The sequence below is a fragment of the Hypomesus nipponensis genome, chromosome 7, assembly GCF_054491055.1.
Source record: "Hypomesus nipponensis isolate SF chromosome 7, ASM5449105v1, whole genome shotgun sequence".
NCBI classification, from domain to species: domain Eukaryota; kingdom Metazoa; phylum Chordata; class Actinopteri; order Osmeriformes; family Osmeridae; genus Hypomesus; species Hypomesus nipponensis.
In genome coordinates, this window is record NC_140367.1 from 15407988 (window position 1) to 15423265 (window position 15278).

Here is a 15278-nt window from a genome sequence, read left to right on the forward strand (position 1 = left end):
AAGCACAAAGATACAAGGCTTTCTGGAATGGATAGGTTCACCAAGCCCCCTCCCTTCACGTATTGGCTTGAAAAAAGGCCCATGTGGATCTTGATGGTATTGCATTTCCGATTTTGTATGCAATGGTAAAAAGGTCTCAAAATCCTGAAACATAGATAGTATAGGCAAAGAAACAGTTTAACAAAAAGCCCATGTGGATCTTGTTGGTATTGCTTTTCCGATTTTGTATACAATGGTAAAAAGTTATAAAAATCCTGAAACATTGATAGTATAGACCAAGAGTAACTACCACACCACAAATGGCCCACTATTACCCATAGGTCTTCCCTTGACACACGCGCGGGCTTGGCAAGACGCACACGCAACATTTCAGGAGAGTGTGGGCTTACCAAGCCCCCACTCATTCCTTGGTCTTTTGCAAAGGCCTTGTGGATCTTGATGGTATTGCATTTCAGATTTTGTTTGCCATGGTAAAAAGTTCTCCAAATCCTGAAACATTGATAGTAAAGGCCAACAGTAACAACAACACTTTAACAAAAGCCCATGTGGATATTGTTGGTATATTTTTCCGATTTTGTATGCAATGGTAAAAAGTTAAAAACATCCTGAAACATTGATAGTATAGGCCAAGAGTAACTACCACACCACAAATGGCCCACCATTACCAATAGGTGTCGCTACAGGCCACGCCTTAAAGCACAAAGCACTTCACTTCTTGTGAAGATTAAAGCACTTCACTTCTTGGCTTGAAATAAAGGCCCTTGTGGATCTTGATGTTATTGCATTTCAGATTTGGTATCCCATTGGAAATTCTGCAGCATTGATTTTTCTATACAGTTACAATTTGTCAAGAATATACATTTTTCAATGGTTCGCAATGCTTTACATGTAAGCCAGTCAAACAAGTTCATATGAAGACTCTTGAGAATGTTTAGTACACAAATCTGAGAAAAAGTTGACTCTAAGATGAAAGGTCGATTTTTGGTGAATCTTTGAAACATGCATGCTTGGCTAATTTCTAGGGAAATTTACAATGAAATGTGTCCCCTGCTCCTCCCCGCGCATGCTCCAAATTCTCACACACTCATTCTTCCCTTGACACGCGCGGCAAGACATACACGCAACATATCAGGACTGTGTGGGCTGACCAAGCCCCAACTCATTCCTTGAATATCAGCATAGGCCCTTGAGGACCTTGGTGTCATTGCATTTCCTACTTTGTATGCAATAGTAAAAAGGTCTCCAAATCCTGACACATTGACAGTACAGGCCAAGAGTAACTACCACACTTTACCCAAAGCCCATGTGGATCCTGTTGGTATTGCATTTTCGATTTTATATGCAGTGGTAAAAAGTTTTTAAAATCCTGAAACATTAATAGTATAGGCCAAGAGTAACTACCACACCACAAATGGCCCACCATTACCCATAGGTGGCGCTACAGGCCACGCCTTAATGCATAAAGATACAAGGCTTTCTGGAATGGATAAGCTCACCAAGCCCCCTTCCTTCACTTACTGGCTTGAAATAAAGGCCCTTGTGGGTCTTGATGCTATTGCATTTCAGATTTGGTATGCCATTGGTAATTCTGCAGCATACATTCTTCTATACAGTTACAATTTGTCAAGAATAAACATTGTTCAATGGTTTGCAGTGTTTGGAGGAATCCGCCATTACTGCTTGCAGTTATATTTGTTAGTTTTATTAGGGGCCAAGCAGCGAAGCTGCGAGGCACCTATTGTAATTGGTAGTATTATTAGGATTCCTCCGTAAGGAGGAAACCTATTGTTATTGGTGGTTTTATTATTAGGATTCCTCCGTAAGGAGGAAACCTATTGTTATTGGTGGTTTTATTATTTGTAATTCTTGTACCATGGGAGTCAATGGCAGCCCCTAGACCCCATCGACAACTTTTTGTGAAATTTGGCACACTCATTAAGGACAGTTTCTTCTATACCTACACCAAGTTTCATGTCTCCCATTAGACCACTCTAGCGCCACCAATGGGTCAAAGTTGGACTTGTGTTTACACACGCAACTTTTGAACCGTATGACTCATTTTCAAAAATGAGGTACCATTGGATTCCCTGGATCAAGCCGAGTTCAACGCACACCATGGCGTTAATTTCCGGTTATATAGATTTCCCGCCATTTCCGGTTTTATCAAAAACCTTTGAAAGCCTACTCCTCCTACAATTTTTGTCATATCTTCTTCAAAATCACCAGAGATGATCTTCAGACCAAGCCTCACAAAAGTTATCACAGGAATTTTGATCCTCATAACCGTCTGTCCGGTACAGCCAATCAAATTCATCAGAAAAGCCGCAAAACAGGATGTGAAGTCATGTCTCAGCAAATCTTTGAGATATCAACACTAAACTTGGTAGATCGGAGGAAGACACTACAACATGTTACCATGTGCAAAGGCAAATTCATATCTCAAAAAATGATTGATATAAAGCAAATTGAACTTATCGCTAACGCTAAAATTATGCTTTACACATCAGCCATTCAAAAACTGATACTCTGATTCAATCACAAGTTCATATGAAAACTCTTGAGAATGTTCATAACACAAATCTGTGAAAAAGTTGACTGTAAGATGAAAGGTCGATTTTTGGTGAATATTTGAAACATGCTTGCTTGGCTAATTTCTAGGCAAATTTCCAATGAATGTCTCCCTTGCTCCTCCCCGCGCGTGCTCCAAAATCTCACACACACTCAGCCTTCCCTTGACACACGCGCGGCCAAGACGCACACGCAACATTTCAGGAGAGTGTGGGCTGACCAAGCCCCCACTCATTCCTTGGTCTTTAGCAAAGGCCCATGTGGCTCTTGATGGTATTGCATTTCCGATTTTGTATGCAATGGTAAAAAGGTCTCAAATCCTGAAACATTGATAGTGTAGGCCGAGAAACACTTTAACAAAAGCCCATGTGGATCTTGTTGGTATTGCATTTCCGATTTTGTATGCAATGGTAAAAAGTTATAAAAATCCTGAAACATTGATAGTATAGACCAAGAGTAACTACCACACCACAAATGGCCCACCATTACCCATAGGTGGCGCTACAGGCCACGCCAAAAAGCACAAATATACAAGGCTTTCTGGAATGGATAGGCTCACCAAGCCCCCTCCCTTCACTTATTGGCTTGAAAAAAAGGCCCATGTGGCTCTTGATGGTATTGCGTTTCCGATTTTGTATGCAATGGTAAAAAGGTCTCAAAATCCTGAAACATAGATAGTATAGGCAAAGAAACACTTTAACAAAAAGCCCATGTGGATCTTGTTGGTATTGCTTTTCCGATTTTGTATACAATGGTAAAAAGTTATAAAAATCCTGAAACATTGATAGTATAGACCAAGAGTAACTACCACACCACAAATGGCCCACTATTACCCATAGGTCTTCCCTTGACACACGCGCGGGCTTGGCAAGACGCACACGCAACATTTCAGGAGAGTGTTCCTTGGTCTTTTGCAAAGGCCATGTGGATCTTGATGGTATTGCATTTCAGATTTTGTTTGCCATGGTAAAAAGTTATCCAAATCCTGAAACATTGATAGTAAAGGCCAAGAGTAACAACAACACTTTAACAAAAGCCCATGTGGATCTTGTTGGTATTGCATTTCCGATTTTGTATGCAATGGTAAAAAGTTAAAAACATCCTGAAACATTGATAGTATAGGCCAAGAGTAACTACCACACCACAAATGGCCCACCATTACCAATAGGTGTCGCTACAGGCCACGCCCTAAAGCACAAAGCACTTCACTTCTTGTGAAGATTAAAGCGCTTCACTTCTTGGCTTGAAATAAAGGCCCTTGTGGATGTTGATGTTATTGCATTTCAGATTTGGTATCCCATTGGAAATTCTGCAGCATTGATTTTTCTATACAGTTACAATTTGTCAAGAATATACATTTTTCAATGGTTCGCAATGCTTTACACGTAAGCCAGTCAAACAAGTTCATATGAAGACTCTTGAGAATGTTTAGTACACAAATCTGAGAAAAAGTTGACTCTAAGATGAAAGGTCGATTTTTGGTGAATCTTTGAAACATGCATGCTTGGCTAATTTCTAGGGAAATTTACAATGAAATGTGTCCCCTGCTCCTCCCCGCGCGTGCTCCAAATTCTCAGACACTCATTCTTCCCTTGACACGCGCGGGCTTGGCAAGACACACACGCAACATATCAGGACTGTGTGGGCTGACCAAGCCCCCACTCATTCCTTGAATATCAGCATAGGCCCTTGAGGACCTTGGTGTCATTGCATTTCCTACTTTGTATGCAATAGTAAAAAGGTCTCCAAATCCTGACACATTGACAGTACAGGCCAAGAGTAACTACCACACTTTACCCAAAGCCCATGTGGATCCTGTTGGTATTGCATTTCCGATTTTATATGCAATGGTAAAAAGTTTTTAAAATCCTGAAACATTAATAGTATAGGCCAAGAGTAACTACCACACCACAAATGGTCCACCATTACCCATAGGTGGCGCTACAGGCCACGCCTTAATGCATAAAGATACAAGGCTTTCTGGAATGGATAAGCTCACCAAGCCCCCTTCCTTCACTTACTGGCTTGAAATAAAGGCCCTTGTGGATCTTGATGGTATTGCATTTCAGATTTGGTATGCCATTGGTAATTCTGCAGCATACATTTTTCTATACAGTTACAATTTGTCAAAAATAAACATTTTTCAATGGTTCGCAGTGTTTGGAGGAATCCGCCATTACTGCTTGCAGTTATATTTTGTAATTCTTGTACCATGGGAGTCAATGGCAGCCCCTAGACCCCATCGACAACTTTTTGTGAAATTTGGCACACTCATTAAGGACAGTTTCTTCTATACCTACACCAAGTTTCATGTCTCCCATTAGACCACTCTAGCGCCACCAATGGGTCAAAGTTGGACTTGTGTTTACACACGCAACTTTTGAACCGTATGACTCATTTTCAAAAATGAGGTACCATTGGATTCCCTGGATCAAGCCGAGTTCAACGCACACCATGGCGTTAATTTCCGGTTATATAGATTTCCCGCCATTTCCGGTTTTATCAAAAACCTTTGAAAGCCTACTCCTCCTACAATTTTTGTCATATCTTCATCAAAATCACCAGAGATGATCTTCAGACCAAGCCTCACAAAAGTTATCAAAGGAATTTTGATCCTCATAACCGTCTGTCCGGTACAGCCAATCAAATTCATCAGAAAAGCCGCAAAACAGGATGTGAAGTCATGTCTCAGCAAATCTTTGAGATATCAACACTAAACTTGGTAGATCGGAGGAAGACACTACAACATGTTACCATGTGCAAAGGCAAATTCATATCTCAAAAAATGATTGATATAAAGCAAATTGAACTTATCGCTAACGCTAAAATTATGCTTTACACATCAGCCATTCAAAAACTGATACTCTGATTCAATCACAAGTTCATATGAAAACTCTTGAGAATGTTCATAACACAAATCTGTGAAAAAGTTGACTGTAAGATGAAAGGTCGATTTTTGGTGAATATTTGAAACATGCTTGCTTGGCTAATTTCTAGGCAAATTTCCAATGAATGTCTCCCTTGCTCCTCCCCGCGCGTGCTCCAAAATCTCACACACACTCAGCCTTCCCTTGACACACGCGCGGCCAAGACGCACACGCAACATTTCAGGAGAGTGTGGGCTGACCAAGCCCCCACTCATTCCTTGGTCTTTAGCAAAGGCCCATGTGGCTCTTGATGGTATTGCATTTCCGATTTTGTATGCAATGGTAAAAAGGTCTCAAATCCTGAAACATTGATAGTGTAGGCCGAGAAACACTTTAACAAAAGCCCATGTGGATCTTGTTGGTATTGCATTTCCGATTTTGTATGCAATGGTAAAAAGTTATAAAAATCCTGAAACATTGATAGTATAGACCAAGAGTAACTACCACACCACAAATGGCCCACCATTACCCATAGGTGGCGCTACAGGCCACGCCAAAAAGCACAAATATACAAGGCTTTCTGGAATGGATAGGCTCACCAAGCCCCCTCCCTTCACTTATTGGCTTGAAAAAAAGGCCCATGTGGCTCTTGATGGTATTGCATTTCCGATTTTGTATGCAATGGTAAAAAGGTCTCAAAATCCTGAAACATAGATAGTATAGGCAAAGAAACACTTTAACAAAAAGCCCATGTGGATCTTGTTGGTATTGCTTTTCCGATTTTGTATACAATGGTAAAAAGTTATAAAAATCCTGAAACATTGATAGTATAGACCAAGAGTAACTACCACACCACAAATGGCCCACTATTACCCATAGGTCTTCCCTTGACACACGCGCGGGCTTGGCAAGACGCACACGCAACATTTCAGGAGAGTGTTCCTTGGTCTTTTGCAAAGGCCATGTGGATCTTGATGGTATTGCATTTCAGATTTTGTTTGCCATGGTAAAAAGTTATCCAAATCCTGAAACATTGATAGTAAAGGCCAAGAGTAACAACAACACTTTAACAAAAGCCCATGTGGATCTTGTTGGTATTGCATTTCCGATTTTGTATGCAATGGTAAAAAGTTAAAAACATCCTGAAACATTGATAGTATAGGCCAAGAGTAACTACCACACCACAAATGGCCCACCATTACCAATAGGTGTCGCTACAGGCCACGCCCTAAAGCACAAAGCACTTCACTTCTTGTGAAGATTAAAGCGCTTCACTTCTTGGCTTGAAATAAAGGCCCTTGTGGATGTTGATGTTATTGCATTTCAGATTTGGTATCCCATTGGAAATTCTGCAGCATTGATTTTTCTATACAGTTACAATTTGTCAAGAATATACATTTTTCAATGGTTCGCAATGCTTTACACGTAAGCCAGTCAAACAAGTTCATATGAAGACTCTTGAGAATGTTTAGTACACAAATCTGAGAAAAAGTTGACTCTAAGATGAAAGGTCGATTTTTGGTGAATCTTTGAAACATGCATTCTTGGCTAATTTCTAGGGAAATTTACTATGAAATGTGTCCCCTGCTCCTCCCCGCGCATGCTCCAAATTCTCAGACACTCATTCTTCCCTTGACACGCGCGGGCTTGGCAAGACACACACGCAACATATCAGGACTGTGTGGGCTGACCAAGCCCCCACTCATTCCTTGAATATCAGCATAGGCCCTTGAGGACCTTGGTGTCATTGCATTTCCTACTTTGTATGCAATAGTAAAAAGGTCTCCAAATCCTGACACATTGACAGTACAGGCCAAGAGTAACTACCACACTTTACCCAAAGCCCATGTGGATCCTGTTGGTATTGCATTTCCGATTTTATATGCAATGGTAAAAAGTTTTTAAAATCCTGAAACATTAATAGTATAGGCCAAGAGTAACTACCACACCACAAATGGTCCACCATTACCCATAGGTGGCGCTACAGGCCACGCCTTAATGCATAAAGATACAAGGCTTTCTGGAATGGATAAGCTCACCAAGCCCCCTTCCTTCACTTACTGGCTTGAAATAAAGGCCCTTGTGGATCTTGATGGTATTGCATTTCAGATTTGGTATGCCATTGGTAATTCTGCAGCATACATTTTTCTATACAGTTACAATTTGTCAAAAATAAACATTTTTCAATGGTTCGCAGTGTTTGGAGGAATCCGCCATTACTGCTTGCAGTTATATTTAGGGGCCAAGCAGCGAAGCTGCGAGGCACCTATTGTAATTGGTAGTATTATTATTATTATTAGGGGCCAAGCAGCGAAGCTGCGAGGCACCTATTGTAATTGGTAGTATTATTATTATTATTATTAGGATTCCTCCGTAAGGAGGAAACCTATTGTTATTGGTGGTTTTATTATTTGTAATTCTTGTACCATGGGAGTCAATGGCAGCCCCTAGACCCCATCGACAACTTTTTGTGAAATTTGGCACACTCATTAAGGACAGTTTCTTCTATACCTACACCAAGTTTCATGTCTCCCATTAGACCACTCTAGTGCCACCAATGGGTCAAAGTTGGACTTGTGTTTACACACGCAACTTTTGAACCGTATGACTCATTTTCAAAAATGAGGTACCATTGGATTCCCTGGATCAAGCCGAGTTCAACGCACACCATGGCGTTAATTTCCGGTTATATAGATTTCCCGCCATTTCCGGTTTTATCAAAAACCTTTGAAAGCCTACTCCTCCTACAATTTTTGTCATATCTTCTTCAAAATCACCAGAGATGATCTTCAGACCAAGCCTCACAAAAGTTATCACAGGAATTTTGATCCTCATAACCGTCTGTCCGGTACAGCCAATCAAATTCATCAGAAAAGCCGCCAAACAGGATGTGAAGTCATGTCTCAGCAAATCTTTGAGATATCAACACTAAACTTGGTAGATCGGAGGAAGACACTACAACATGTTACCATGTGCAAAGGCAAATTCATATCTCAAAAAATGATTGATATAAAGCAAATTGAACTTATCGCTAACGCTAAAATTATGCTTTACACATCAGCCATTCAAAAACTGATACTCTGATTCAATCACAAGTTCATATGAAGACTCTTGAGAATGTTCATAACACAAATCTGTGAAAAAGTTGACTGTAAGATGAAAGGTCGATTTTTGGTGAATATTTGAAACATGCTTGCTTGGCTAATTTCTAGGCAAATTTCCAATGAATGTCTCCCCTGCTCCTCCCCGCGCGTGCTCCAAAATCTCACACACACTCAGCCTTCCCTTGACACACGCGCGGCCAAGACGCACACGCAACATTTCAGGAGAGTGTGGGCTGACCAAGCCCCCACTCATTCCTTGGTCTTTAGCAAAGGCCCATGTGGCTCTTGATGGTATTGCATTTCCGATTTTGTATGCAATGGTAAAAAGGTCTCAAATCCTGAAACATTGATAGTATAGACCAAGAGTAAATACCACACCTCAAATGGCCCACCATTACCCATAGGTGGCGCTATAGGCCACGCCCAAAAGCACAAAGATACAAGGCTTTCTGGAATGGATAGGTTCACCAAGCCCCCTCCCTTCACGTATTGGCTTGAAAAAAGGCCCATGTGGATCTTGATGGTATTGCATTTCCGATTTTGTATGCAATGGTAAAAAGGTCTCAAAATCCTGAAACATAGATAGTATAGGCAAAGAAACAGTTTAACAAAAAGCCCATGTGGATCTTGTTGGTATTGCTTTTCCGATTTTGTATACAATGGTAAAAAGTTATAAAAATCCTGAAACATTGATAGTATAGACCAAGAGTAACTACCACACCACAAATGGCCCACTATTACCCATAGGTCTTCCCTTGACACACGCGCGGGCTTGGCAAGACGCACACGCAACATTTCAGGAGAGTGTTCCTTGGTCTTTTGCAAAGGCCATGTGGATCTTGATGGTATTGCATTTCAGATTTTGTTTGCCATGGTAAAAAGTTCTCCAAATCCTGAAACATTGATAGTAAAGGCCAAGAGTAACAACAACACTTTAACAAAAGCCCATGTGGATCTTGTTGGTATTGCATTTCCGATTTTGTATGCAATGGTAAAAAGTTAAAAACATCCTGAAACATTGATAGTATAGGCCAAGAGTAACTACCACACCACAAATGGCCCACCATTACCAATAGGTGTCGCTACAGGCCACGCCCTAAAGCACAAAGCACTTCACTTCTTGTGAAGATTAAAGCGCTTCACTTCTTGGCTTGAAATAAAGGCCCTTGTGGATGTTGATGTTATTGCATTTCAGATTTGGTATCCCATTGGAAATTCTGCAGCATTGATTTTTCTATACAGTTACAATTTGTCAAGAATATACATTTTTCAATGGTTCGCAATGCTTTACACGTAAGCCAGTCAAACAAGTTCATATGAAGACTCTTGAGAATGTTTAGTACACAAATCTGAGAAAAAGTTGACTCTAAGATGAAAGGTCGATTTTTGGTGAATCTTTGAAACATGCATGCTTGGCTAATTTCTAGGGAAATTTACAATGAAATGTGTCCCCTGCTCCTCCCCGCGCATGCTCCAAATTCTCACACTCATTCTTCCCTTGACACGCGCGGGCTTGGCAAGACACACACGCAACATATCAGGACTGTGTGGGCTGACCAAGCCCCCACTCATTCCTTGAATATCAGCATAGGCCCTTGAGGACCTTGGTGTCATTGCATTTCCTACTTTGTATGCAATAGTAAAAAGGTCTCCAAATCCTGACACATTGACAGTACAGGCCAAGAGTAACTACCACACTTTACCCAAAGCCCATGTGGATCCTGTTGGTATTGCATTTCCGATTTTATATGCAATGGTAAAAAGTTTTTAAAATCCTGAAACATTAATAGTATAGGCCAAGAGTAACTACCACACCACAAATGGTCCACCATTACCCATAGGTGGCGCTACAGGCCACGCCTTAATGCATAAAGATACAAGGCTTTCTGGAATGGATAAGCTCACCAAGCCCCCTTCCTTCACTTACTGGCTTGAAATAAAGGCCCTTGTGGATCTTGATGGTATTGCATTTCAGATTTGGTATGCCATTGGTAATTCTGCAGCATACATTTTTCTATACAGTTACAATTTGTCAAAAATAAACATTTTTCAATGGTTCGCAGTGTTTGGAGGAATCCGCCATTACTGCTTGCAGTTATATTTAGGGGCCAAGCAGCGAAGCTGCGAGGCACCTATTGTAATTGGTAGTATTATTATTATTATTAGGGGCCAAGCAGCGAAGCTGCGAGGCACCTATTGTAATTGGTAGTATTATTATTATTATTATTAGGATTCCTCCGTAAGGAGGAAACCTATTGTTATTGGTGGTTTTATTATTTGTAATTCTTGTACCATGGGAGTCAATGGCAGCCCCTAGACCCCATCGACAACTTTTTGTGAAATTTGGCACACTCATTAAGGACAGTTTCTTCTATACCTACACCAAGTTTCATGTCTCCCATTAGACCACTCTAGTGCCACCAATGGGTCAAAGTTGGACTTGTGTTTACACACGCAACTTTTGAACCGTATGACTCATTTTCAAAAATGAGGTACCATTGGATTCCCTGGATCAAGCCGAGTTCAACGCACACCATGGCGTTAATTTCCGGTTATATAGATTTCCCGCCATTTCCGGTTTTATCAAAAACCTTTGAAAGCCTACTCCTCCTACAATTTTTGTCATATCTTCTTCAAAATCACCAGAGATGATCTTCAGACCAAGCCTCACAAAAGTTATCAAAGGAATTTTGATCCTCATAACCGTCTGTCCGGTACAGCCAATCAAATTCATCAGAAAAGCCGCCAAACAGGATGTGAAGTCATGTCTCAGCAAATCTTTGAGATATCAACACTAAACTTGGTAGATCGGAGGAAGACACTACAACATGTTACCATGTGCAAAGGCAAATTCATATCTCAAAAAATGATTGATATAAAGCAAATTGAACTTATCGCTAACGCTAAAATTATGCTTTACACATCAGCCATTCAAAAACTGATACTCTGATTCAATCACAAGTTCATATGAAGACTCTTGAGAATGTTCATAACACAAATCTGTGAAAAAGTTGACTGTAAGATGAAAGGTCGATTTTTGGTGAATATTTGAAACATGCTTGCTTGGCTAATTTCTAGGCAAATTTCCAATGAATGTCTCCCCTGCTCCTCCCCGCGCGTGCTCCAAAATCTCACACACACTCAGCCTTCCCTTGACACACGCGCGGCCAAGACGCACACGCAACATTTCAGGAGAGTGTGGGCTGACCAAGCCCCCACTCATTCCTTGGTCTTTAGCAAAGGCCCATGTGGCTCTTGATGGTATTGCATTTCCGATTTTGTATGCAATGGTAAAAAGGTCTCAAATCCTGAAACATTGATAGTATAGACCAAGAGTAAATACCACACCTCAAATGGCCCACCATTACCCATAGGTGGCGCTATAGGCCACGCCCAAAAGCACAAAGATACAAGGCTTTCTGGAATGGATAGGTTCACCAAGCCCCCTCCCTTCACGTATTGGCTTGAAAAAAGGCCCATGTGGATCTTGATGGTATTGCATTTCCGATTTTGTATGCAATGGTAAAAAGGTCTCAAAATCCTGAAACATAGATAGTATAGGCAAAGAAACAGTTTAACAAAAAGCCCATGTGGATCTTGTTGGTATTGCTTTTCCGATTTTGTATACAATGGTAAAAAGTTATAAAAATCCTGAAACATTGATAGTATAGACCAAGAGTAACTACCACACCACAAATGGCCCACTATTACCCATAGGTCTTCCCTTGACACACGCGCGGGCTTGGCAAGACGCACACGCAACATTTCAGGAGAGTGTTCCTTGGTCTTTTGCAAAGGCCATGTGGATCTTGATGGTATTGCATTTCAGATTTTGTTTGCCATGGTAAAAAGTTCTCCAAATCCTGAAACATTGATAGTAAAGGCCAAGAGTAACAACAACACTTTAACAAAAGCCCATGTGGATCTTGTTGGTATTGCATTTCCGATTTTGTATGCAATGGTAAAAAGTTAAAAACATCCTGAAACATTGATAGTATAGGCCAAGAGTAACTACCACACCACAAATGGCCCACCATTACCAATAGGTGTCGCTACAGGCCACGCCCTAAAGCACAAAGCACTTCACTTCTTGTGAAGATTAAAGCGCTTCACTTCTTGGCTTGAAATAAAGGCCCTTGTGGATGTTGATGTTATTGCATTTCAGATTTGGTATCCCATTGGAAATTCTGCAGCATTGATTTTTCTATACAGTTACAATTTGTCAAGAATATACATTTTTCAATGGTTCGCAATGCTTTACACGTAAGCCAGTCAAACAAGTTCATATGAAGACTCTTGAGAATGTTTAGTACACAAATCTGAGAAAAAGTTGACTCTAAGATGAAAGGTCGATTTTTGGTGAATCTTTGAAACATGCATGCTTGGCTAATTTCTAGGGAAATTTACAATGAAATGTGTCCCCTGCTCCTCCCCGCGCATGCTCCAAATTCTCACACTCATTCTTCCCTTGACACGCGCGGGCTTGGCAAGACACACACGCAACATATCAGGACTGTGTGGGCTGACCAAGCCCCCACTCATTCCTTGAATATCAGCATAGGCCCTTGAGGACCTTGGTGTCATTGCATTTCCTACTTTGTATGCAATAGTAAAAAGGTCTCCAAATCCTGACACATTGACAGTACAGGCCAAGAGTAACTACCACACTTTACCCAAAGCCCATGTGGATCCTGTTGGTATTGCATTTCCGATTTTATATGCAATGGTAAAAAGTTTTTAAAATCCTGAAACATTAATAGTATAGGCCAAGAGTAACTACCACACCACAAATGGCCCACCATTACCCATAGGTGGCGCTACAGGCCACGCCTTAATGCATAAAGATACAAGGCTTTCTGGAATGGATAAGCTCACCAAGCCCCCTTCCTTCACTTACTGGCTTGAAATAAAGGCCCTTGTGGATCTTGATGGTATTGCATTTCAGATTTGGTATGCCATTGGTAATTCTGCAGCATACATTTTTCTATACAGTTACAATTTGTCAAAAATAAACATTTTTCAATGGTTCGCAGTGTTTGGAGGAATCCGCCATTACTGCTTGCAGTTATATTTAGGATTCCTCCGTAAGGAGGAAACCTATTGTTATTGGTGGTTTTATTATTTGTAATTCTTGTACCATGGGAGTCAATGGCAGCCCCTAGACCCCATCGACAACTTTTTGTGAAATTTGGCACACTCATTAAGGACAGTTTCTTCTATACCTACACCAAGTTTCATGTCTCCCATTAGACCACTCTAGCGCCACCAATGGGTCAAAGTTGGACTTGTGTTTACACACGCAACTTTTGAACCGTATGACTCATTTTCAAAAATGAGGTACCATTGGATTCCCTGGATCAAGCCGAGTTCAACGCAAACCATGGCGTTAATTTCCGGTTATATAGATTTCCCGCCATTTCCGGTTTTATCAAAAACCTTTGAAAGCCTACTCCTCCTACAATTTTTGTCATATCTTCTTCAAAATCACCAGAGATGATCTTCAGACCAAGCCTCACAAAAGTTATCAAAGGAATTTTGATCCTCATAACCGTCTGTCCGGTACAGCCAATCAAATTCATCAGAAAAGCCGCAAAACAGGATGTGAAGTCATGTCTCAGCAAATCTTTGAGATATCAACACTAAACTTGGTAGATCGGAGGAAGACACTACAACATGTTACCATGTGCAAAGGCAAATTCATATCTCAAAAAATGATTGATATAAAGCAAATTGAACTTATCGCTAACGCTAAAATTATGCTTTACACATCAGCCATTCAAAAACTGATACTCTGATTCAATCACAAGTTCATATGAAAACTCTTGAGAATGTTCATAACACAAATCTGTGAAAAAGTTGACTGTAAGATGAAAGGTCGATTTTTGGTGAATATTTGAAACATGCTTGCTTGCCTAATTTCTAGGCAAATTTCCAATGAATGTCTCCCTTGCTCCTCCCCGCGCGTGCTCCAAAATCTCACACACACTCAGCCTTCCCTTGACACACGCGCGGCCAAGACGCACACGCAACATTTCAGGAGAGTGTGGGCTGACCAAGCCCCCACTCATTCCTTGGTCTTTAGCAAAGGCCCATGTGGCTCTTGATGGTATTGCATTTCCGATTTTGTATGCAATGGTAAAAAGGTCTCAAATCCTGAAACATTGATAGTGTAGGCCGAGAAACACTTTAACAAAAGCCCATGTGGATCTTGTTGGTATTGCATTTCCGATTTTGTATGCAATGGTAAAAAGTTATAAAAATCCTGAAACATTGATAGTATAGACCAAGAGTAACTACCACACCACAAATGGCCCACCATTACCCATAGGTGGCGCTACAGGCCACGCCAAAAAGCACAAATATACAAGGCTTTCTGGAATGGATAGGCTCACCAAGCCCCCTCCCTTCACTTATTGGCTTGAAAAAAAGGCCCATGTGGCTCTTGATGGTATTGCATTTCCGATTTTGTATGCAATGGTAAAAAGGTCTCAAAATCCTGAAACATAGATAGTATAGGCAAAGAAACACTTTAACAAAAAGCCCATGTGGATCTTGTTGGTATTGCTTTTCCGATTTTGTATACAATGGTAAAAAGTTATAAAAATCCTGAAACATTGATAGTATAGACCAAGAGTAACTACCACACCACAAATGGCCCACTATTACCCATAGGTCTTCCCTTGACACACGCGCGGGCTTGGCAAGACGCACACGCAACATTTCAGGAGAGTGTTCCTTG